General features: G+C 39.0%; 1 long non-coding RNA gene across 1 annotated transcript; it reads left to right on the top strand.

The window, feature by feature from the left end:
* Positions 1–664: 664 nt before the first annotated feature.
* Positions 665–20,136, top strand: LOC132992719 (uncharacterized). The gene is made up of 2 exons (XR_009676362.1): positions 665–759; positions 19,959–20,136. It is a non-coding gene; the product is annotated as an uncharacterized LOC132992719 (long non-coding RNA).
* Positions 20,137–24,161: the final 4,025 nt, after the last annotated feature.

Consider the following 24,161-nt stretch of genomic DNA (forward strand, 5'->3'; position numbering starts at 1 on the left):
TTGTCGGGGTGCTATGGTGGGTCTCTAAAGACTCTTCCAACTAGTCCAGAATGCTGCAGCTCGTGTACTGACTAGAACTAGGAAAAGGGACCACATTACTCCTGTGTTGGCTTCTCTGCACTGGCTCCCTATAGTCTTTTTATATAGTCAGTCTAGAATAGAATTTAAGATCCTTCTTCTCACTTACAAAGCTCTAAATGGCCAGGCACCATCTTATCTTAAGGAGCTACTAGTGCCGTACTGCCCCTCGAGAACATTATGGTCCCAGAATGCAGGCCTACTAGTGGTACCTACAGTCTCTAAGTGTACTATGGGAGGTAAAGCCTTCAGTTATCGGGCTCCTCTCCTCTGGAATCGTCTTCCAGCTGGGGTCCGGGAGGCAGACACAGTCTGTATTTTTAAGAATAGACTTAAAACTTTCCTTTTTGATAAATCTTGTGGTTAGGGCTGGTGGTTGTGTAGACCAGCTCCTAGTTATGCTGCTATAGGCTTAGACTACCGGGGGAACTGGCACCTTGAGCTCCTCCCTCCTCTCTCTCTCTCTCTCTCTCTCTCTCTCTCTCTCTGTGCATACAGTACATCATATTACTGCATGTATCTATCTGTAAATCTCAGTCATTACCACCTACTTTCCTGGGTGGCCTGCCAGAGCAACGCCCCCCCCAAAGTGCTCATGATGGATAGGCCGGATCTTTGTAATATAGCAATAAGTAAGATCTTTTACCTGCTCTTTTGTAATGTTAACAGACAAAGAGTAAGGTCTTTTACCTGCTTTTTGTAAAGTGTCTCGAGATAACACTTGTTTTGAGTTGACGCTATACAAATAAAAATTGATTGATTGTTTGATTGATTGATTACTCCTCCCACCGGCAACGCTGGGTGCACATCAATGCCATCCCAATGACTGTCACCACTACGCGCATCCCCCCAAACACTGTGATGAGTTGAAACATATTGGTCAGCCAAAGCAGCTGCCTCCCGCACTTTTTTTTTTTGTACTCTTATCTTAGGATATAGTTTAATTTTACGTTTATACTTATATCAAATATGTTTATCCCTATAAATGTATTTAGTTTTTGCAACAAACTCCTTTAATCTGCTTTAATCTGAGTGGAGATGTTCACAGACTAGCCTACAGCAGGCTGTCAGATGACGTTGTTATTGTTAAATTAGCTGCAGACACGGTGAGAGTGAACGAAGTCGAACCGACAGTTTGACTGGATCACGTGTGTTCCCGACTCGGTCCGTATGGATCACGGATCACCTGTGTGCTGTTGCACAATAGTAAAAAGGTGCACGTGGTGGCACTCCAGAGAGTGGAGCAGGGAAAAGAAGCTGCAGCTACATCAAAAGTGCTTAATACTCATGTAGTTTCTATACATGAATGATGGGTAAAACAATTACCCGCACTGTGGCGGATAACCCTCTGAAATTTACTCGCCATGTTGCACGGAGCCCTATGGTCTTCTCGCACACTCTCTCTTTTCCTCTCCCCTGCTCTCTCTCTCGCTCTCTAGTGCACACAGCAATTTTATGAATAGATAAAAAAAATTATAAAAACACGTCGGAAATATAATTCAGCGGCCAGAAATATACTTGGGCGATCCGCCCAAGACACCAATTTAAACCAAATTATATGGAGCATTGGGGAACAGCCTCTCACCCGAATCTCTTTCTCCAAGTCTCACGTCTCACTTTCACTTTAGACACTAGGTGGCGGTATTTGGCTGTTTAGGTTATTGATCAGTAAATTGGGTCATTTGTTGTATCTGAAGCAAGTTCAACATATCCAGGCTTTCTTTAAGAAAGCCAGAAGCCCCAGATAAAGATATCTGATAGCATGAGCTGATTATGAACTTTGTCTGTTAACTCAGGCGGTCTGCTTAAGGCTCTCAGCGCGTCACAGAAAGGGGGCGTGTGAAACGTCTTTTGACCATTCTTATTCACAAAAGCGTTGAGTGCAGGCGGTCCAATATAATGAGGTGTGATGATTAAGTTAAAGTGGTAAAACAGGATACTGCAGCTGCAGATAAGGAATGAGAGAACAATCCTGCAGAAAAAATTGTGTTCATTCGTACATGAATGTAATAATTTTACCACACACTGCACCACAGTGTCTCCTGTTGATTTATTATTTCTAACAACTCACAGTACAACTGTGAAACTTAAACAGTGAGACATGATTTCAGCACTGTGAGCAGAAACTGCAGTCAGTTGGATTCTTGTGCTTCATGAGAAATATGCAGAAGTAGCTTCAGTATTTAGCTAAAAAAAAGTCAATTCAATGTACTTATTTGGTGTTGTGTGGTAATTACCCATTAAACGAATCAGACAGCCAATTTGTGTGCAGAACCTCACCGGAGCTGGAATCAGAGTCTGGACTGCTGTTTCCTTTGGGCACTGATTTCCAGACAGAAAGAAGAACTATTAAAAAATGAACTAGACTTCTTGCAGAATCATAGAGGCTGTTAAAATCTTCTGCTAGTCTTCCTTACATTTTAAGAAAGAATATACATTTTTACTAAAATTACTTTGATACAATAAAACGGTCAAATCATATAAAAGATAATTTTACCTTTGAGTCCTATGTGAAGGCGTTCTCTTCAGAATCAGCACTGCAAAGACAAGATGATGGCATCCAACTTCACAACCTGCTGCTTCAGTCTGGCTGCATCATGGTCACCTACAGGAACACCACAGAAATGCAATCAAAGTACTTCAGTTTATTTATCAGAGGATGTACTGTAAGCAAAGTAGAATTAATTTTTTTAGCTATAATTCCTCAAAAAGATTTGAGATTTGCTTTGTTATTTGAGAGGTTCAAATTTAAGTATAAAACTAAAAAGTTATAACAGACAAATATGATAATGAAATATCCAAAAGAGCATTTTAAATAGAAATTAATCTTGTTGAACAGAAATAGTGTTAATAACAGGAAAGTTATTATATAGCATATGCATCATAATCATGGAGCAAAGCAAGAAGAGTATTTCTGAACAAATTCTGAATAAGCTGAACTAAAGTCACAACAAATCAACTGTAAACTATTGAATTGACTCCTGGTAGTGTGCTGAAGTAAATTAACACTAAAGTCAACCTGTTGAAGTCTTAAATATTAACTAAAGTAAATTAACACTAAAGTCAACCTGTTGAAGTCTTGAATATTAACTAAAGTAAATTAACACTAAAGTCAACCTGTTGAAGTCTTAAATATTAACTAAAGTAAATTAACATTAAAGTCAACCTGTTGAAGTCTTATAGACTCTAATAGAATATGATCAGCCCGTTTTGAGTCCTTATACAAATCATGTTTGGTTCATATTACATTTCACTGTCGGCTGCTGATGTTAACATGTCCGTTCTGTTTCTTTTCTTTGAACAGTTAGAGACATTATTGAACCAGATAATAACTTCAGTGTTATCTGAACACATATTACAAATATTCTGCCTCTTCCAAATATTAATGTTAAATTTCAGCCCCGCAGCAGCATCACGGGGAGTGGAAGAAAGTCGAGCCTGTTATTCTTACAGTCTGTGCACACTGAGCAGACTGACCAACTGTTAATGTTATTAATAATGCAGACCATCAGGACATATTCTATTTTACTTTAACAGACCGTAAAGTAAAGTTATTGTCGGTGATGCGCAACTATATGCTGCATTTTACTACGGATCTGATCGTTCATTAATATGAATCTCGAGCACAGTTAAGTTGTAGTATCATGAAGCACAGCCAGCATAGTTTATCAGGATTCCCCCCCGATTCTTTACTGAAAAAAAAAAAAATGTCCGTCACAGCCAGCTATCAGTAACATATTATTGCCACCATAACGTTAGCTTCGTTAGCCTACTTTAGTGTTAGCGAGCTAGCTAACGACATTACCCCCGAACAGCATATTAAACAAACATTTCAACTTACCAAGTTAACACAGATATCCTTAAATCCCACAGGTTGGTTAGATGTGTTTACAGCAGAACAACTCACTCTGTCAGTCCAAGAGAGACAAACACGGAGTGGAAATGTTCAATGGCGTCTCGGCTTTCCTTCGCTACGTAGCTTTGCTATTCACAAAGACAGCTACGCAAGATCGGCGGCTGTCAATCATCGTCAAATGTAAAATCCCGTTTTTCAACCTCAAATAACTTATTTAAAACAAACATCACAGAAAAATGAGCACTTGAACACAATGTAGGGTGATAATAACTAATGATCACAGCAGAGTTTAGGTTTGGAAAAAAATGTGACAAGTATTTTACCTTTACAGTTTGACCCACATCCCATCTGTTATCATGGTTTATGACCTATACTGCAGCCAGTCAGCAGGGGGAGCTCTAAAAATAAAAGCTTCACTCCACCGGGGAGCTCGTCCCGTCCATTATTTTTACAGTCTATGGTTTTCAACTGCAAAGAATAAGCAAGATTTTTTTAATCATCATATAAATGGAGATGATGAGGGTGCTCCTCCAACCAGCGTCTGATCTACCCAGTGACTTACTAAAACCAGGTACTTTTCAAGCAGCCTACAGTTGGAAAGCTATATGTGCTACAAGAGACAACATTTATATATTGGACAATTAATGTTTGTAGCCTTCAACGCATAGTTCAATTGGTTTATTTATCTATGTTTGTGGAATGTCAATTCTTTATTATTATTAATACATTTTTACGTTTTACTTGTATTATTATTATTATTATAGTTCTGAGGTTGCCTCCAAATTATTATAATAACCAACTAATCTTTATTGTTGTTGTTATTATTATTATTATTTATGTATATATTTTTCAAACTAGAACATTCTACAGTCCAAAGTCCAACACACAAATTAGTAGGTAATAAAAGGACCTTATGGGGAAGGGTTGCCATTTTAGCTATGCTGCATCCCTATGCTAGTTATGCAGGGTGGGAAGGGTCCAGGGGGAGGGATACCAACCGAATTTTGTGTTTGTCGACAAAGGGTGGAACTTATTTTGGGCCTTGTATTTGTTTTGTTTTGAGTCTGGGCTTCACTGAATAAAGAGAGAAATACTTCAATCACACTTTAATCTTTTAAATCAGAATGTCTTCATTAGCTATTTTTTCATGTAATCTTAAAGGTCTTAACACTGCTACTAAACGGGCCAGCAGCTTTGATATTTTAGCAAGTAATAAAATTGAGATTGCTATGTTACAAGAAACTCACTTACGTGAAAGAGATATACATAGATTAGGAAATCACCGTTATAAAGTTGCTGCTTTCTCTGCATTCCTGAACAAAACAAAAGAAGTAACTATTATTATTGACAAGAAACCTAAGATCTCCATTGTAGACAAAGGCAGTGATCGTAGAATTATATTCCTTACAGTGCCCCCTAGGTTTACAGCATTGGGGGGGTGGGGACTCCGGCCGACTCCTGTGTTTCCGTGGGAGGCCCTGCCCACTCCTGTGACTCTGTGGGAGGCCCTGCTGACTCAACAGACAAAACTGTTTCCCTCGTTGGGGGTTCTGTCCACTCCTGTGCCCCCGTCTGATGCCCTGTCAACTTCTGTGCCCTCATCTGAGGCCATGCACACTCTGGCACCCTTGTTTGAGGTCCTGCTGACTCCTGCGCCTACCTGAACTGATCTGGCCTAATGGCCTTCCATCAGGCTGTCCATCCGAAGGTAATCTATTCCTTGAGGGAGGTAAGGATCTGAATCACTGTTCCAATTAGCACCCCCTGTCGCTGATTAACACTGATGTCAAATTATTCTCCAAAGTATTATCGTCTTATTATCTCGTTGTTTGGAAATATTTCTACCCAAGTAGATCCACCCAGACCAAATTGGTTTTGTGAAGAAAAGACTTGCTTCAGATAATTTAAGCCGTCTTCTCCATATTATTAATTCCTCATCCAATACAAATGTCTCTTCAGCTTCTTTCTCTTGACGCCGAGAAGGCTTTTGATCATCTAGAACGGTTATTTCTCTGGTCTGTCTTAAAATATATGGGACTAGGTTCAAAATACTCTCCTCCATTTAGAATATCATGAGGAAGTAGGTAAGGGGAGCCCATCGCCCCCTTATTGTTTATTTTATCCATGGAACTAATGGCTCAGAGTATTCGCCAATCAAAAAATATTAAACCAATTACTCTTAACTCTACTAATCATCATATTTCTCTTTACACTGATGATTTTAGCTCTATGATTCCCATTGCCGCTCCTTGTGATTACTGGGAGAAGCTACAAATATATATATCAAAATTTAACGTTAGGTTACCAAATTATGTCTTCCTTGACAATCTGGATACTTACCTCTCTTACCTTTCAGACACCCAAAAGGAGGATGTGAAACATTGGATTCAATCCTATCCAACTCTTCTTGGAGATGTGCCTTTAAGAAAATTGTGTTGGAGCATGACATTATTGTCGGCAGAGCCTCTTCCAAAAAGGGAGCTGATGGAGGTGGCGTATGGTCAAGGTGCCAGACTCATTTCCTGTACCTCGTATGGACGACTAAATTTAGGTGCAGCCACCTATGTAACAAAGCTAGTTGGAGGGTAACTGGCAAGTTCCTCTAAAAATGTTCTGAAATCTTTGCCTTTGTCACCTTAGTTCACTTCCTGCAATACACTGTGAGGACTTTTGGGATGCAAAATGTGCCATACACTTTTCAACAGCTCATGAACTTGGTGTTGGATGACATTTAATTGTAATCTGTACTTGAATGGTTGTATATTCCTCCTGCTGGTATGACCCCATAACAACACTGAAAACTTTGTTCACTCGTTCCGCTAAAACTTTTTTTGATTCTGAACCTGGCCAAAATGCAACTGTGTGAAGGCGATCTTGACCTACCATGGGAAGCATGATGGGCCAAGGGAAAAGTGCCCCCCTGTGACTGCAAAGGTAGATGAATTATACTGTCATACCTTGTGTCTACCACCAGGTGTGAACTCAAAAGGTTCCAAGGTTTTGCTGACTATTTCTGGTGCCTCTACAGGAATTTTTCTATTGTAGTAGCTCCACTGATTCATTCGGGCTGTCTAAACAATCCTTTTGTGTGGACCAATGATTGTCAACATGCCTTTGACTCTGCCAAATGGTAAATGGTAATTGGACTTGAGATTTATAGCACTTTTCTAGCCTTTTGACTACTCAAAATCACACACTGGTGGCAGAGGTTGCTATGTAAAGTGACCATGGGATGATGGTGGAGCTTTTGAAGCACGAGGGCACTTCACACAGCTCCAGGGATGTGTTGAAGATCTGTGTGAAAATGGGGTCCAGCTGCTCAACACAGACTGTCAGGCAGGAGGGGAACACATCGTCTGGTCCTGGAGCCTTCCTGATCTTTTGACTCTGAAAGAGCTGGCAAACTTCCTCTTCACAGATCGTCAGTGCAGGTGGGGGGTCAGAGGGGAGAGCGTTGTGGGGGCAGCAGGTAGATCACTGAGTGGTGTGAATGGGGTGGGTGATGGGTCTGAAAACCTGCAGTAGAGGCTGTTCAGGTCTTGAGCCAGTCTATTGTTACGTGCAGGGTGGGGTAACAGGGGGAGAAAAAAAAAGGTTAAGCCATATTTAAGTGACGTATGGCTTGGAGGTAGGTGCTATCTCTGAAGCGTGATGTTCTGATGGGGATGCTTCTGTACGTCTTCCCTGATGGCAAAAGAGTGAACAGGTGATGTGCTGGGTGAGGGGGGTCAGTGATGATGTTTCTAGCCTTCCTGATGATTCTGGTGTTATAGTGTGAGGCTATGGTAGGCAGACTGCAGCCAATGATCTTGGAGGCTCTGCGCATTACTTTCTCTAGCTGTTGTTTATCCTGGCTGGTCATGTTGCCATACCAGGACAGGATAGAGAAGGTCAGCACGCTTTCTATGTCTGCTCAATAGAAATGAGTCATACCTTTCTGGCTAACCCTGAATTTCTTCAGCTGACGGAGGAAGTAGAGTCTCTGATGGGCTTCGCTAACAATGAGACTGATGTTCCGGTCCCATGAGAGGGACTGGTGTATGGTGGTACCTAAGAAGTGGAAGGAGGAGACCCTCTCAACAACCTGGCCGTTGATGGAGAGGGGGAGATGTTGGGCTGCCTTCTTTCTAAAGTTAACCATGAGCTCTTTGGTTTTAGATGTATTGAGGATTAGGTTGTTGTCCTCACACCACCTCACCAGCTGTTCTACTTCACTCCAGTAAATAGATTCATCACCATTGTGGTATCATCTGCAAATTGTAATAGTTTGACTGATGTTGAATGGGATAAACAGTTGTCGGTATAAAGAGAGTATAAAAGAGGAGACAGGACACACCCTTTTGGGGCGCCGGTGTTAAGAACCCTGGTTGATGACACATGATTATGAATTTTAACATATTGTTTCCTACAGGACAGGAAGTTCAGGATCCATTGACACAGTACAGCATTTACACCTATGGCCAGAAGAGAGTCACCGCTCACTGGATTGATGAGGAAACACTAGAAAGACAATAAGCTGCACTTGCTTGCAAGCAAATAAGAAGATCTCACACCTTGGACATCCTGGCAGCCACCCTGGATGACATCCATTCTGGGTACAGGATTAGCGGGAAAGTACTGAGAACCACAACCAACAGTGGTTCAAGCTTTATCAAAGCGTTCAAAGTTTTTGGTGAACAGAGCATGGTAGCATTAGCCGATACAGACATAGGCATTTGCCCCACTTCCTAGAGTACAGATCTAAGGATATGTATTTACATATCCTTCTTAGAAGGCCCCTGAAATGGGTGATACAGTGAGTGGAGAGATGCAAATTCTGAGTGTTTGTGGACAATTGCGTACCAGTACAGTTTATTTATTTATTTATTATTTGTTTTTTTTCTCTCTGAAAAGTTTGCCTGCAGATTCTACTTTTGTATGGTTACGCATATATGCTAATGTATATATTAAGCGATCTATATTATTTTATTTATCTTTTTACTAATGCTGACTAAACCTGTTTTATAAGTAATGTGGTTGGCTTATTGTTGTCACTGGTACTGATGTTATGGCTGCAGTTATTAAGGCTATGTCCACTATAGATCAAGGACCATTATTGTACATTAACAACCAAGGACAGATGGGTGCAGGGTGATGACAGTTTGTTTTGTTTTTTGATTGTTTTTGTTTTTTCTTATGTTTGTTTTAAGTGTATGTTTGGTGGGCATTGTATGCCTATTTTGTCATGTCTTGAAAAAAAAAAACAATAAAAATTGTTAATCACAAAAAAAATAGTTCCCACTGGCTTTACAGTTCCTTAAAAACATAGGCAAATATCAAGAACGTAAGAATGAAAATGAAATGGAAAAAAAATTTAAAAAAAATGAATAAAGTGGCACTCTCTGTCAGTTGAGCAGGCATGCACCACATACAGAGGCTTTAGTCCTAAATGCATCGGTTGCAGGTTTGACTCCTGGCCCTTTGATGCATGTCTACCACACTCTCTTCTCCCCAAGTTTCCTCTCTCGTCAGCTGTCCTATATAAAGGCAAACAATGTCAAAAAATAAAAAAGAAGGGGAAAAGATAATTTGCAATGGGCATGAAAAATATGTAAAAAGGACTGATATTTTTATTGGTAAGTGATTACATCCTACATCCAACTTTTCCCATTTCATTCTCTTTTACATTCTAAGGTTTGAGAGCAGAGAATAGCAACAGGCCTATTAGTTTGAAGGTGATACTTATTTGCACCTGCACACACAGACTCACTGACACAGCTCCCCCCTTTTCTCCCTGTCACACACCACCATCCTCAACCCTTCATCCTCTATCTACCTCTGCCTTTCTCCATCCAGCAAACCCAGCAAATGTTTAAATTACACGACCAAGTGAGCAAGATTAATTAAAATGATAATCTAAAGGCTGAATATATTTCACAGTTAGCTAGGCGTCTGTTTGAAATTGCTGTGCAGAGTTTTAAAGTCAAACTGGAGTGGTGACCTATTCATCTGCTTTAATGAAACAGTCATTAGTCCAATTAAGACCATGAAGACAATAAAAGCCCTATTATAAGCAGAAAACTCAGCATTATAATATATTGTATTGATGTTATGTACGGTAAAAATATTTTTAAATTGTAAAAGCTAAAATACATTTTAAAGGCTAAAATAATGAAAATAATTGCCTTTCATGTTTTAGACTGTAAAAAGTAAATTTTTAAATCCTGCAGTCTTTTTGCATGGATATCGAAAAAAAAAAATGTATTATGCATTTTGTTGTCTTCTTAGTTGTCCAATATTCCAGTGTCATTGGACCTCATTCACTAATATATGTGTAGAAATGTTCTACATATATATTTGTGGATTTCTACTACATATATACAAAACTATAAATGTGTGTGTGTGAATCAGAAATACATTTGTGAATCTAATTTTATTATTTGTGGATTTGTTTTACATTTATATAGAATGAAATATATTTGTATGTGCATTGAAATACATTTGTGAATATTGAGACTGATCTAACTCCATACACCTCATCATAGGACACAGCAAAAGCACAATGTGCCTTGAAACGCTTGTTGAAGGCAGCAACTCCAGTTTGTGAGAGAAGAAAAGGGAACAAATTACATTTATTAAAATTTGGAGATATTACAATATTAGTTACTTTTGAAGAGGACCAACTTTTGAAACAACAAGCTCGTCTGCTGAAATATGAAAAAATAAAAAGCCCTGTCAAAGACTGCTTGCCCTTGAAAACAACATATCAGTGGACATCTTAAGTGATATACTTAACAATTTGAAGAACGTCATGAACTTCATCAGGTGGTCAGCAGCCTCTGATGCACCAACTTTTGAAGACTTCTTGCCCTGGGATGTTGGAGGTAACAGGTGAAGAAGCGAAAGGATGGCAGCAACCTCACAGTCCCATACTAGGAAATGACAATTGACACCATAATTACTTTCACTTAAAGACCAAAGTAGTGTTTCTTTGTTTTAGCCCTTTCATTACAAGTCACATATACATCTCATTATTCAAATCACACCTCTTTCTCTACTTTCAATGCAGTCACAGTTTCCATTACAGTGTAAAAGTTAACCTTCAGAGACTTAAAGCTTCCTTGGGACTGGCATCAAAGTGAATATCTAGGTGCAGACAAATTATTAATTAGTAAAAATGCATCCAGTCATCTTGGTGGTGATGGGGTTGTCATTAAACCTTATTTATGCAACTTTTAAGTCACGAAGTTGACTTTCATGAAACACACTAAAGTTGATAGAAAACAGTGGATGCCTTAAAAAGGTTGTTTAACACGATCAGTTGAGCATCGATAAAAAAAACCTGCATTGGAGATTTGGACGATGATTAGTTCTAATGTTAAGTATACCTGTTTTGTAGGAAACATGAAAAAAGACTGGTATGGTCCAAAACTAAGCAAATTAATGTCCAATTCACACGTACTGCCATCATCAGACTCAAATCGTGCAGCCATAGTAGCGCATCCACATGCGCACTTTGAGGAAGATTTTTGCAATCTGCGATGATCCTTGGTTTGAATAATGTTGGCCATTTTGCCAGATATGTCCTCACCAAAATGCATTGTGAAGTCTTGGTCGATCTAAAACAAGAATATATGATTTTGAAAAAATATACAAATTAAAAGAAAAGAGAAAATTTTGATTGCGATTTCACCTATTCATTTTTATTTTATTTCTCACCAAGCCTGGCGTATCCAGTAATCCTGGAAAAAGGACTAGGACAGTGGAGGCTGTGGCTGGGTCCTGAACAACTTTCTGTCTGTGCTGAAATGTTAACTTAATTTTGTCTTTCACAAAGATCACGTCATCTGAGTGTCTCATCATCGACATATCTTCCTTGCATTCATCACCTGACACATTTAAACACATGTTGCGGTGAGTCTTGGGGCCATCTTGAAAAGTAGATTTGGATATCTTGACCTCCTGAGCAGAGTTGCGCCAGACAGTTCTCAACCTCCAAGCCACGTATCCAGATCCACTCTGTTGATCATAGAAGTGATCCTGTGGATTAAATAAAAACAGGTTAATGTTAAATCTTATTTAGAACATGTCACGGTGTGTTGAAAACAAAGGAGGTAGACCCAATTGCAAATAAAAATAAAACTATTTATTTTAACAAAAAACGCTAGAGGCAAAATCCAAAAAGGGAAAACAAGGAGCAACAGGGGAACACTGGAAACGCTGACATCGACAAACAAACTACACTCAACTTACAACAGTGAACTGACAACACGAGGGAAGAAACACAGAGACTAAATGGACAAAGGGGTAATCAAACACAGGTGAGACCAACAAGACACAGGTGAAGACAGTGAGGCCAATCACACTGGAGGGAAACACACAGAGGCAGGAATAAACACAAGAAACACTGAGGACAACTATAAAATTAATCAGGAAACAGTGAAGACAGAGAACTCAAGAATGTAACAAAACACACTAGAACATGGAGAGACACAAGGATAAGAAATGAAAAAATAAAACAGGAAACACTGAAGACAAAACTAGGAACCCATCAACACAAGGAAACATTAACACACAAGGGAAACAAGCAACACTAGGAAAAAATGGGAAACTCAGAAAATCTACAAAATACAAAACCAAATCATAACAGAACATACACATATTCTGACCTGTGGCATCTGTTCAATTCATTCCACTGAAGCACACCAGCATGGTTATGGGTTTAATAATTCTACTTATATTACTTAAATAGCACTATATAATACCATTACCTAACATTAAGGTTTGTAGGGCAACAGAAGACATATCAAGTTACTGGCTTCAAATATTTCTGTAAAACGAGCCAGTTTGGAGCACTTTGTATTTCCACGGCAGAAGAATATTGGATAAAGTTTAGTGCATCATACCTGTCTGGGAAACAATGCATCTAAAAGGCGCCATCTAGAGGCTTTTTGACAAACACATAACTGACTGAGCTGAATTTGCCAAATAACATGATCCTAAGTTAGGTTCAATCACCACCCCCTCCCCCTATTGTTATACTGATTCTTCACAAGAGCTGTGTGAGAAGTTTTTACTTTCTTTTACCAAAAAAGTCAAGGACATAAGGCAACAAATCATCTGCCAGACCGTATTTTAGACACCAGCAGGGAAATTGACAGTTATTTTAGCAGTTTTGAGTCATAAAAATTCACCCATCGATTGAGAGCTGCCTTGGTACCTTAGCAGCTAATATAAAACCCACTGCCAGAAACCTAGGAGTAACATTTGACAATAACCTCACATTTTATTTAATTATTTATTATTTGTTTTTCACTGTTTTTATCTCTTCTTAATATTTCTCTTATCTTCATTTCAGCTTCTAGCGTTGAATTTTTTTTTTTATCTCTTCTTAATACTCATACTTCTTATTGTCTCTCTTTTAATCGCTCTTTTATCTTCTTACATCCTCAGTCCCCTTGGGGGTTCCTGTGTTACCATGTGTGTGATTCAGACCTATGTGTGAGAAGCATGCCCCTAAATAACAGAGTGTAAAACTCAAATTTCCTCGATGGGATTAATAAAGTATATCAAAATCAAGTCAAAAAAATTAAAATTAAAAAAAAGTATGTTCACCATATTTCTTCTTGTGCTATCAGAGAGTTTGTTTTCTCATATTCTTTGAAGATCTGGTCACCTCCTGGCTTTGTATGCAAGGCTGCTTTGACGACAAAACAACAATTGAAAAATGAAATGTATACAGAGCAGCTTCAGTATAGATAAAGTATCAGGATGAGACACTTACTGTTTCCTACCATTGTGAAAACAAGAAAATGTTTTAATGTAGGCTTAGATTTATATATCAAGGTGCCCCTCATTGGCTGGGTGCCCCTTCTGCAGATAATTCTTTTAACTAATCTAATTATTACATTTATTGTTGAAACTGAAATTCAAGCCCTTTTAATACCACTGAAATGAAATATCTTTTCACAAAGTGTAATACTTTACAGACCTTTTTCTTGACATCATTACATTTAATACTTGTTTAAATCATTTTAAGAACCAGCAGAGACCCTGTTGTAGTTTCTTGTATGTTGTTTTGTGATGTTATAAAATATTGGCTATCAACCAGTTAGAGCGCAAACATTTCAGACCTTCCAAAAAGTTACAAATAAATAGTACTAATAGTGAAAGCAATTACTCTCTGTCTCTATGCGTCCCTACACTCTGAAGAAGGCAAATGATGCAGATGATACACGATGGTGTATTTTTACCTCCAGTGGTTGAGGGGCACAAGTAGAGCTCATAGCAGACTATGTTTGAGATAAATTTAAAAAATGTAGGAACTGTGGAAAATATATACAAACAGCTTTTGTTTGTCCTTACCTGAGCCTTGCAGGGCTCTGCAATGTGTGTTACAGGTCTTGTATGTGTGAAACCATTGTTCCCTGTGACTGTAAGGCATGAAAGTCGTCACAACATGCCATCATAGGGTAGTCCCCATAGACTGTAAACATTAATGGCCTTAGTGACATCAGCCATTTGTTACTACAGGGGGCTCCTGAGGCTCATCAGCAGCCGCCATGCTCGAAATCCTGTCTCAGCCTAATGTTCAATCAACCTAACGACAGGCTTAGAGCTGGAGCTGACGTTTTACCCCCACTTGTGAACAAGACCCTGAGATACTTGAACTCCTTTGCTCGAGGCAAAGACTCACCCCCCACCCGTAGGGAGCAGTCCACTGTTTTAGGGCAGAGAACTATGGACTCATACGTGAGGTTCTGACTGCATCCTGATCATTTTGCACTCGGCTGAAAACAGCCCCAATGCCTGCTGGAGGTTCCAGCCTGAAGAAGCAAACAGAACAACATCATCTACAAAGAGCAGAGATGAAACTCTGAGGGTCCCCAAATTGAAAACCCTTCTCCCCTTGAGATTCGCCTTGAGATTATGTCCATGAAAATCACAAACAAAATCGGCATAGCGGAGACCAACACGCAAAGGAAACATGATAGATTTTTTTTTTTTTAAAGATTTTTTTTGGGGCTTTTTGTACCTTTATTGGAGAGATATGACAGTGGATAGAGTCAAAAATCAGGGAGAGAGAGAGAGTGGGGAATGACATGCAGGAAAGGAGCCACAGGTTGAATTAGAACCTGGGCCGCCCGCTTGGAGGACCACAGCCTCCATACATGGGACGCGCACATTTACCACCGCACCACCAGCGCCCCAGGTTTGACTTTTTGCCGAGAATCACGACACAACTTTCAATTTGCTCATACAGGGACATCCTGCCACAGTCAGGATGAAATCTACATTGTTCCTCCTGTATCCCAGGTTCGACTATCGGCCGGAGACTCCTTTCTAGCACCCTGGCATAAGCTTTCCCCAGAAGGCTCATAAGCGTGATACCCCGATAACTGGGGCGCCCCCCTTTTTAAAAATGGGAACAACCACCCCAGTTTGCCTTTCGCACTGTCCTACATCTCAACGCAACACTGGAGAGGCGTGTCAGCAAAGACAGCCCAAAGAAGTCAAAAGCCATCAGCATCTCAGGGCAAATCTTATCTATACCCGGTGCCTTGCCATTTAAGAGCTTTTTGACTACCTCAGTGACCTCTGCCAAGGATGATGTGTTGGTAGAGTTGAGGAGTTCTTCACAGTGTTCCTTCCATTGCTCAACAACATCCCTGTGAGTATCCCCACTCCTGCCCAGCGCCTCTCACCTTTGGCAACTCATAAAAGTCCAGCCCCTCTCAAGGAGATTGGTTCCTGAACCAGTGCTGAGAGTGGATGTGAGCCCCAGGTCTGGCTCCAGAGGGGTGCCCTCTGTCTGCATTCCCACTTTTTTTGCCACTTCACACGTCATGCAGAAACTAGGTGTCTTGAAATTTAAATGCCCCCCGTTACATGTAACCCCCCTGTCTTTCACAAAACATTTCCTGAATGTTGCGAGGCGGCAGATTATTCCTCACTTTAAACATTAACTGTGCAGTTTTAAGTTTGACCAAACTTTTAATAATTTAGACATTGTGTACTATTCTTATGGCTGTTTTTGTAAGTATACTGAGGGTTCTAGATTACTTTTTTTCAAGAATTGTTTTCCAGATTTCTGAGCAGTAGTTAAGATACGGTAAAAACTGTATCTCGTAAAAAAAATATGAAGTGATTTAAGATTCAGGAAGTCTTTTGCTTTTGCCAGGACTGAAATGCCTCTAGTTCCTGTGTTATGAACATGTTTAATGTGAGGTTTCGAGTAAATTATGTCATCAATCATCAAAGCAAGAAATTTGGATTCATGTACTTTCAATATTTGAACCTATGCACACTTCTACGTATTTTTTTTTTCTTGTAGTTTCCAAATACCATGAATTTTGTCTTGTTATAGTCAAACATTTTATTTTGTTGAGTTCTGAGTTGATCACTTCCAAAATGTGCAGAAAATTGTACCCTGAAGCTAAAATGTTTTTATCATCAGCAAATAATACAAACTTTAATGCATCTGTTATTTCACATAAGTCATTGGTGTGTATGATAAATAACATTAAACCCAACACTGACCCCTGGTGGACACCACACATAATGCCCAAACAATCATAGTCAAACTCTCCCATATTCAAAAATTGCTACCTGTTTTTTTAAATAGATTAGCCGAAAACAAGGCAACCCCATACCTCCTGTAGATTTTGGTCTCTGTAAAAATGTTTTTTTTAATTCTAGGAGTCTTTTTATTCCATATAAAGTTAGATATTAAAGAATCTAACTTCTTGAAAAAAACTTTGGTAATGAGAATCGGAATGCACTGGAAAAGGAATAAAAACTTGGGTAGAATATTCATTTTGATGATATTAATTCGACCTGCTAATGAAATTGGAAAGTTAGCCCATCTATCTAAGTCCTGTACTGTTTGATCATATAGTTTTGAAAAGTTATGTTTAAAAAGACTGGAGTATTCTTGGGTTATATTAATTCCCAAGTATTTGAATTTACCTGAAGTTGCAAATGGGTAGGATGTGAAAGAATTAATACTTTGGTGTGCTTTTACATTTATCGGGAATAGTATGCTCTTTGATAAATTGAGTTTGTATCCTGAGATAGCTCCAAAATCTGATATTATGGACATTATGATTGGTAATGATATTGCAGGTTTGGAGATATATAGTAATAAATCATCTGCGTATAGCGACACTTTGTATTCAGTCCCTTCTCTTTTTATTCCTATATATTCCTTTGCTGTGCGTAATGAAACAGCAAGAGGTTCGATGGCTAAGGCAAATAATAATGGTGATAAGGGACATCCCTGTCTTGTAGAGCGGCTCAGTGGAAAGTAACTGGACCTAATATTGTTTGTCTGTACGGAGGTCTGGGGTTTTGCATATAATAATCTAATTAGGGAAACAAATCTGGTGCTGAATCTGAACCTTGACAAAGCCGAGAAGAGGTAGTCCCACTTGACCCTGTCGAAGGCCTTCTCCGCATCAAAAGATATTAGTATCTCGGGAAGCTGGTCGTTTGTTTCTTGGGTGTAAATTATATTAAATAACTTTCTGATATTGAAATACAACTGTCTATCTTTTATGAATCCAGTTTGATCATGAGAAATTATTGTTGGAAGGATATCTTCCAATCGTGTAGCTAAAATTTTAGCAAGAATCTTATTATCAACGTCCAGTAAGCTCACTGGTCTGTATGAACCTGGTTCCAGCGGATCTTTATCTTTTTTATAAATTAAGGAGATGCTGGCATGATAGAAAGTAGGTGGTAGACAGCCTTTGATCAATGCTTCATTAAATACTTCTAACAGTATCGGTGATAGTTGGTTTTTAAATGCTTTATAAAATTCTGTAGTGTAGCCGTCTGGGCCTGGGGCTTTGGAGCTTTGCATGTTTTGTATTGCTTTTTCTATTTCCTCTTTTGTTATGGGTTTTTCTAACTGTTGTTCGTTCTCCGAGCTTATTGTTGGGATGTTCAATTTATCAAAGAAGTTATCAATTAATGTTGAGTCTTCTTTAGATTCTGAGGAGTATAATTTTATATAAAATTCTTAGGTATTATTAATCTCTACAGGATCTATTGTAGTTTGTCCTGACTCTGTTCTTATTTCTGAAATGAATCTTTGCCGCTTGTTCTCTTATTTGATGTGCTAATATCTTTCCAGCCTTTTCTCCGTATTCATAATGTTTATGTCTTATTTGGGTAAGGAGTTTCGTTGTTTCTGTTGTATATAGTAAGTTGAGTTCTGTTTGAAGATATAATTTTCGTTTATGCAAGTCTGGTGAAGAGGAGATTGAGTATTTTTTATCTATTTCTGCTATTTCCTTTGTAAGTTTGTTTTCCTTGTCTCTACGTTGTTTATTAATTGACACCATTGACCATCGGATCCTGTTGTACAGACTGGAGCATTTGCTTGGAATTACAGGGACTGCTTTAAGTTGGTTTGAATCCTACTTATCAGACCGATCTCAGTTTGTACATGTTAATGATGAGTCCTCTATGCACACTAAAGTTTGCCATGGAGTCCCACAAGGTTCAGTGCTTGGACCAATTCTTTTTACATTATATATGCTTCCTCTGGGAAATATTATGAGGAAACACTCCATACAGTTTCATTGTTATGCAGATGATACTCAGCTTTATGTATCAATGAAGCCTGATGGTACCAGTCAGTTATGTCAGCTAGAAACGTGCCTTAAGGACGTTAGGACCTGGATGACCAGAAATGTTTTGCTACTTAACTCAGACAAGACTGAAGTTATTGTGCTAGGCCCTAAGAACCTCAGAGAGACTTTTTCTAGTGATTTGACTGTCCTTAGTGACATCAGCCTGGCATCTAGCACCACTGTTAGGAATCTAGGAGTTCTTTTTGATCAAGATATGTCTTTTAGCTCTCACATCAGTCAAGTTTCAAGAACAACCTACTTTCACCTTCGTAATATATCCAAGATCAGGAATATCCTGTCGCAAAGTGATGCAGAGAAACTAGTTCATGCATTTGTTACCTCCAGACTGGATTATTGTAACTCTCTTTTGTCAGGGTGCTCTGGCAAATCTCTAAAGACTCTTCAACTGGTCCAGAATGCTGCAGCTCGTGTACTGACCAGAACCAGGAAATGGGACCACATCACTCCTGTCCTGGCTTCTCTGCACTGGCTCCCTATACAGTCTAGAATAGAATTCAAGATCCTTCTTCTCACCTACAAAGCTCTAAATGGCCAGGCACCATCTTACCTGAAGGAGCTACTAGTGCCGTACTGTCCCTCGAGAGCGTTGCGGTCCCGGAGTGCAGGCCTGCTGGTGGTACCTACAGTCTCCAAGTGTACTATGGGGGGTAAAGCCTTCAGTTATCGGGCTCCTCTCCTCTGGAACCGCCTTCCAGCCAGGGTCCGGGAGGCAGACACAGTCTGTATTTTTAAGAATAGACTTAAAACTTTCCTTTTTGATAAATCTTATAGTTAGGGCTGGTGCTGGCGTAGACCAGCTCTTAGTTATGCTGCTATAGGCTTAGACTACCGGGGGAACTGGCACCCTGAGCTCTCTCTCTCTCTCTCTCTCTCTCTCTCTCTCTCTCTCTCTCTCTCTGTGCATATACAGTACATCATATTACTGCATGTATCTAACTATAAATCTCAGTCACTAACCACCTACTTTCCTGGGAGCTCTTGAGCTCTCCTAGGCTCCTCAAGATCGTCGGTTGACGGCTTGCCAGAACAACCCCCACCCCACCACTACCCCCTCCCCACCGGATCGTGGGTTGGCGGCCTGCCAGAACAACCCCCCCCACACACACCCCCTCCCCTCCCCACCGGATTGCTGATGGACGGTCTACCTCCCCCCACCCCCTTGCTCTCTATCCCTCTTCCTACATCTTATCCCATCTCTCCCCCTATCCCTTTCCAAGCCCGGCGCAGTCTAGGCCTGTGAAGACTGTTTCGTCATGAGCCGGGGATCCGGCCGAAGATTTCTGCCTTTTAATAAGGCAGTTTTTTCTTACCACTGTAACTTTTGCTGCTTTGCTAAAGTGCTCATGATGGATAGGCCGGATCTTTGTAACATAGCAATGAGTAAGGTCTTTTACCTGCTTTTTGTAACATAACAATGAGTAAGGTCTTTTTACCTGCTCTTTTGTAATGTTAACAGACAAAGAGTAAGGTATTTTACCTGCTTTTTGTAAAGTGTCTCGAGATAACACTTGTTATGAGTTGACGCTATACAAATAAAAATTGATTGATTGATTGATTAATTAAGCTGCTCCATGAAATTATCTGTCCTCTCATATATGCTTTTAGAGCCTCCCACAGTGTAGATCTTGATATTTCCGGTGTATCATTAGTAAATAAATACAGATCCATTTGGTTTTTTTATTTCCTCTACAGACAACAACAAGCAATTATCAAACCTCCATACTCTAGATGTATGTTTGTGTCCAAGAGCTAAATGGAGAGCTACAGGACCATGATCAGAGAGTACTATTGTTTCATATTCACAGCTTTTAACTGATGATAACAGTTTGGAGTCTATCAAGAAAAAATCTATTCTGGAGTAGGAATGGTGGACTGGAGAGAAGTAAGAGTATTTACGTGTATGAGAAAACAACGCTCTCCATGGATCTGTTATTTTATATGTTTACATAAAATTATGAATAACTTTTGCTGATTTTGATATAGCTATTGGCCTATGTGAAGACCGGTCCAAACTTGGGTCTAATACTAGGTTGAAGTCACCCCCAAGAATGAGCTGATGAGATTCCATATCCGGTAATTTGGAAAAGAAAGATTGTATAAACTGCTCATCCTCTACATTGGGAGCATATATGTTTGCTAGTATTACTGGATTATTATACAAGTTCCCTGTTACTATGATATATCTTCCTTGAGGGTCTGATATGATTGTAGATGCCGTGAAAGGGATTGCTCTCTTAATTATTATTGCTGTGCCTCTACTCTTAACATTAAATTTGGAATGGAATACTTGTCCTACCCATTTGCAACGGAGTCTGTTATGATGTTGGTTTTTCAAATGTGTTTCTTGTAGAAACCCAATTTCTGTTCCAAGTTTTTCCAGATGAGCTAGAATATTGCCTTGCTTTACGGCCCCATTGAGTCCCTTACAGTCATGTAATAAATTTGACCAAGTTCTGCGACACTGCTTTGCTAAGGTTAGTGTTTTTAGCCATCATTATAGCACTTTATGGTAAATGCTCCCATGTTTATGGTTTTTGTAGACATCCTTCATAGTAAAAAAAAAAAAAAAAAAAAAAAAAAAATGAATAAAAATGAACAACAACACAAATACCCCCTTGAAACGTAACTTAGACCCCACTCTGTCTTTCCCCAAACGAAAGACATACCCAGCAAAACCAAAAAGAAAGTGCTTTAACTTCAAGAGGTACATGGACATATGACTTACCACTTAGCTCCATTAAGTGTTTTATCTTGTGTTTCTAGACCAGCTTATGACTACAAACAATACTTTTAAAGAACCTTCTCCGCTTCTTAACTTGTGTATTTATGAGTGAGTACAAAAATTAAATTAAATTCCTTTTCCCCAGTTTCCTATTTTGATCTTGACAAAAAGCAAATCTGGTATGTAAATTTAGTATTATTTCTAACATAATTAGTGACTTATCCCAAAGATAAATAATAGCATAATAAATTGAATTCTTCAATTCCTCCTTATTGGGAAAGGATAAGTGGGAAAAGGAAAGCAATAACGATTTGCAAAAACAAAAAAAAGTTTTTTTCTAACCTGACTTTTTTTTTTTTAAAGGGACATCTGTCTGAAACTCGCATGTCTGCAGGGAAATCCAACCTGTATGATGTTCATATATTCAGTCTGACAATTAACAGATTGGTTGGTCTCCTCTTATTCCGATCGTATTATGCAGTTTTTATTCCGTTCCCTCAACAGGTGTAGTGGAGATGCTTTTGATGAATTTGTCGGCTACTTGTGGGTCGCCGAATGTGTGCCTGGTGCCGTCCACTGTTATTATCAGTCTCGCTGGATAATACAGGCTGTATGGGACTCCAGCGGTCCGCAGCTTGGCTTTTACCTGGTTGAAGGATGCTCGCAGCCGGCCGACCCCAGGGCTCATATCGGGGAAGATGTGGACGGGGGAACCTTTATAATGAAGACGTCCTTTATTCCGGGATAACGTTAGGATCTTTTCCTTGTCGGAGTAGTGTAGGCGAATAATCATGGCTCGTGGGCGTTCGTCTTTCCGCGGCTTCGGTGCGAGGGTCCGGTGAGCCCGGTCTATGATGATAGGTGATGCAAAGTTTTCCTCACCGAGCACTTCGGCGAGAAACTCTGCTGCAAACCGGCTCGGGTTGCCGGCCTCAACACCCTCCGCCATACCGATGATACGTAGATTTTGTCTGCGGCCACATGAATATTGTCTCTATTAAAGAAATATTTGCTTCCACATTTGCTATCCACAAATCCATTACTAAGATCCACACCCACACACCCTGATTCGCCACCTCCTTTTTATTCTTATTTTTTGTATTATTTATTTTACTTAGTACCTACTACATAACCCATGGTATTATTTATTTATTATTTATTTTATTTTTATTTTATTATGAAAATAGCTATATTATCATTATCAATAGTCTCTACTATTATTGTTATGATTATTGCTTTCATGGAAAAAACACTTATTTACCTATTAAATCATAACAATGTCAATCTTCTCTTTGTAATAATTGTTATTACTACCAACAACATTATTGTTATATTATTGGCATAATCAATGGTATACGCATATTTATATGTATTTATATTATATACAATTAATAATGAGGATATTATGGTTACTATTATTATTACCATTATATATTTGTACAAATATTATATAACTGTTGTGGCTGTTTTTGAGGAGATGGGATTTGTGGGTGGGCAGTGTTGACTTCAGTGGGGTGGGTAGGGGGCTCCATCTTTGCTCCTGTCCCTCTGGTGGCCTGGCGGCAATCTCTGGTGGTTGCGGTCTGGGGCGTGTTTGGCTTTATTGCCTCCCCTCTTCCCTCCCAGGAGAACAGGGGCCTTCCAGGAGTAAGTAAATGAAAAAACAGAACAAGGGCAGTTAATTAAATGAATAAATATACATGTATCGCTTACCTGAAATTAAAACAAAGATACAAATGCCGCTCCTGAGTTGTACAGACTCCCTCCGAAATGGTCTGGGAGTTGTTTAAACCTAGGAGAGAATGCAAAATGTGCGTTGGGCCAGCACCTCCTTTAATTACACAGTAATTTAAAGCATAATTTTAAATGCAGGGGTGGGGCTTTTTTTGCTGGCTCGTCCCATCTGTCTTCCGCTGGGAACTGTTGCTGGCTTGTCACCTGTGGCCACCCCTCATTTCTTCTTAAATATTATATGTGTGTAAATTGCATTTGCATTTATTTATGTATGTGCATATATGTAGGTATAGCTCTCTCTATATAAACATATTATTATTTTATTTTTGGGGGTCTACTGTATTTTATATCTCTTTTTGAAATGATCACATTAACACCATACCTTTTATTTCGTTATTATATATATATATATATATATATATATAATTATGTTTTCTCTCTCCACTAATGTTTATATATATATATATGTATATATATATATATATATATACTTATTTTTTGTTTTTGTTTGTTTTCTCTCCCACTTAGCTCCTCACTTCGATGCATTACACTATTTCATTATCACACACACATTCACACCTTTCTAATACACTACCTCAACATAAAAGTCACTACCTGACTTTCACCATATCTCATTGTTTTTTATTTATTTCTTTTGGTTCTGTCCGTACTGCTGTATCATATCTTTTCTAACATTTCGTTGTTTTGTGTTGTATTGCTTGTACTTGACTATTTTTTTTATTTTTAGTTTCGCTGTTTGTTGTATGTGTACATTTGTTTTTGTTCACCTCATCACCAATATATATCTCTTTTTTTGGCTACGATGCCAAGTAAAACTATTAGTAAGACAGCTGTTCACTCCGATCTATAGAACAAGATAATTTATTCAGGATTTAAAAAAATGTTAAGACTCTTTTGGAGGCATCATCAGGAAAACAAGAGAACAGTCGCTTATGCACACAGAAAATCCCTACATAAGCCCTGGTATTCCCTTGTGTAGGTAAACGATAAGACTGTTTTGAGGTGAAATAAGGCTTGCAGTATTTGCAAATATGACGTAAAGGTGTTAATAGATTAGTTGTTACTATAAAGAGAGATGTCACTATCAATGTCAACACAATGACAATGAACA

This window comes from Labrus mixtus, chromosome 17 (genome assembly GCF_963584025.1).
Source record: "Labrus mixtus chromosome 17, fLabMix1.1, whole genome shotgun sequence".
In the NCBI taxonomy this organism is placed as follows: domain Eukaryota; kingdom Metazoa; phylum Chordata; class Actinopteri; order Labriformes; family Labridae; genus Labrus; species Labrus mixtus.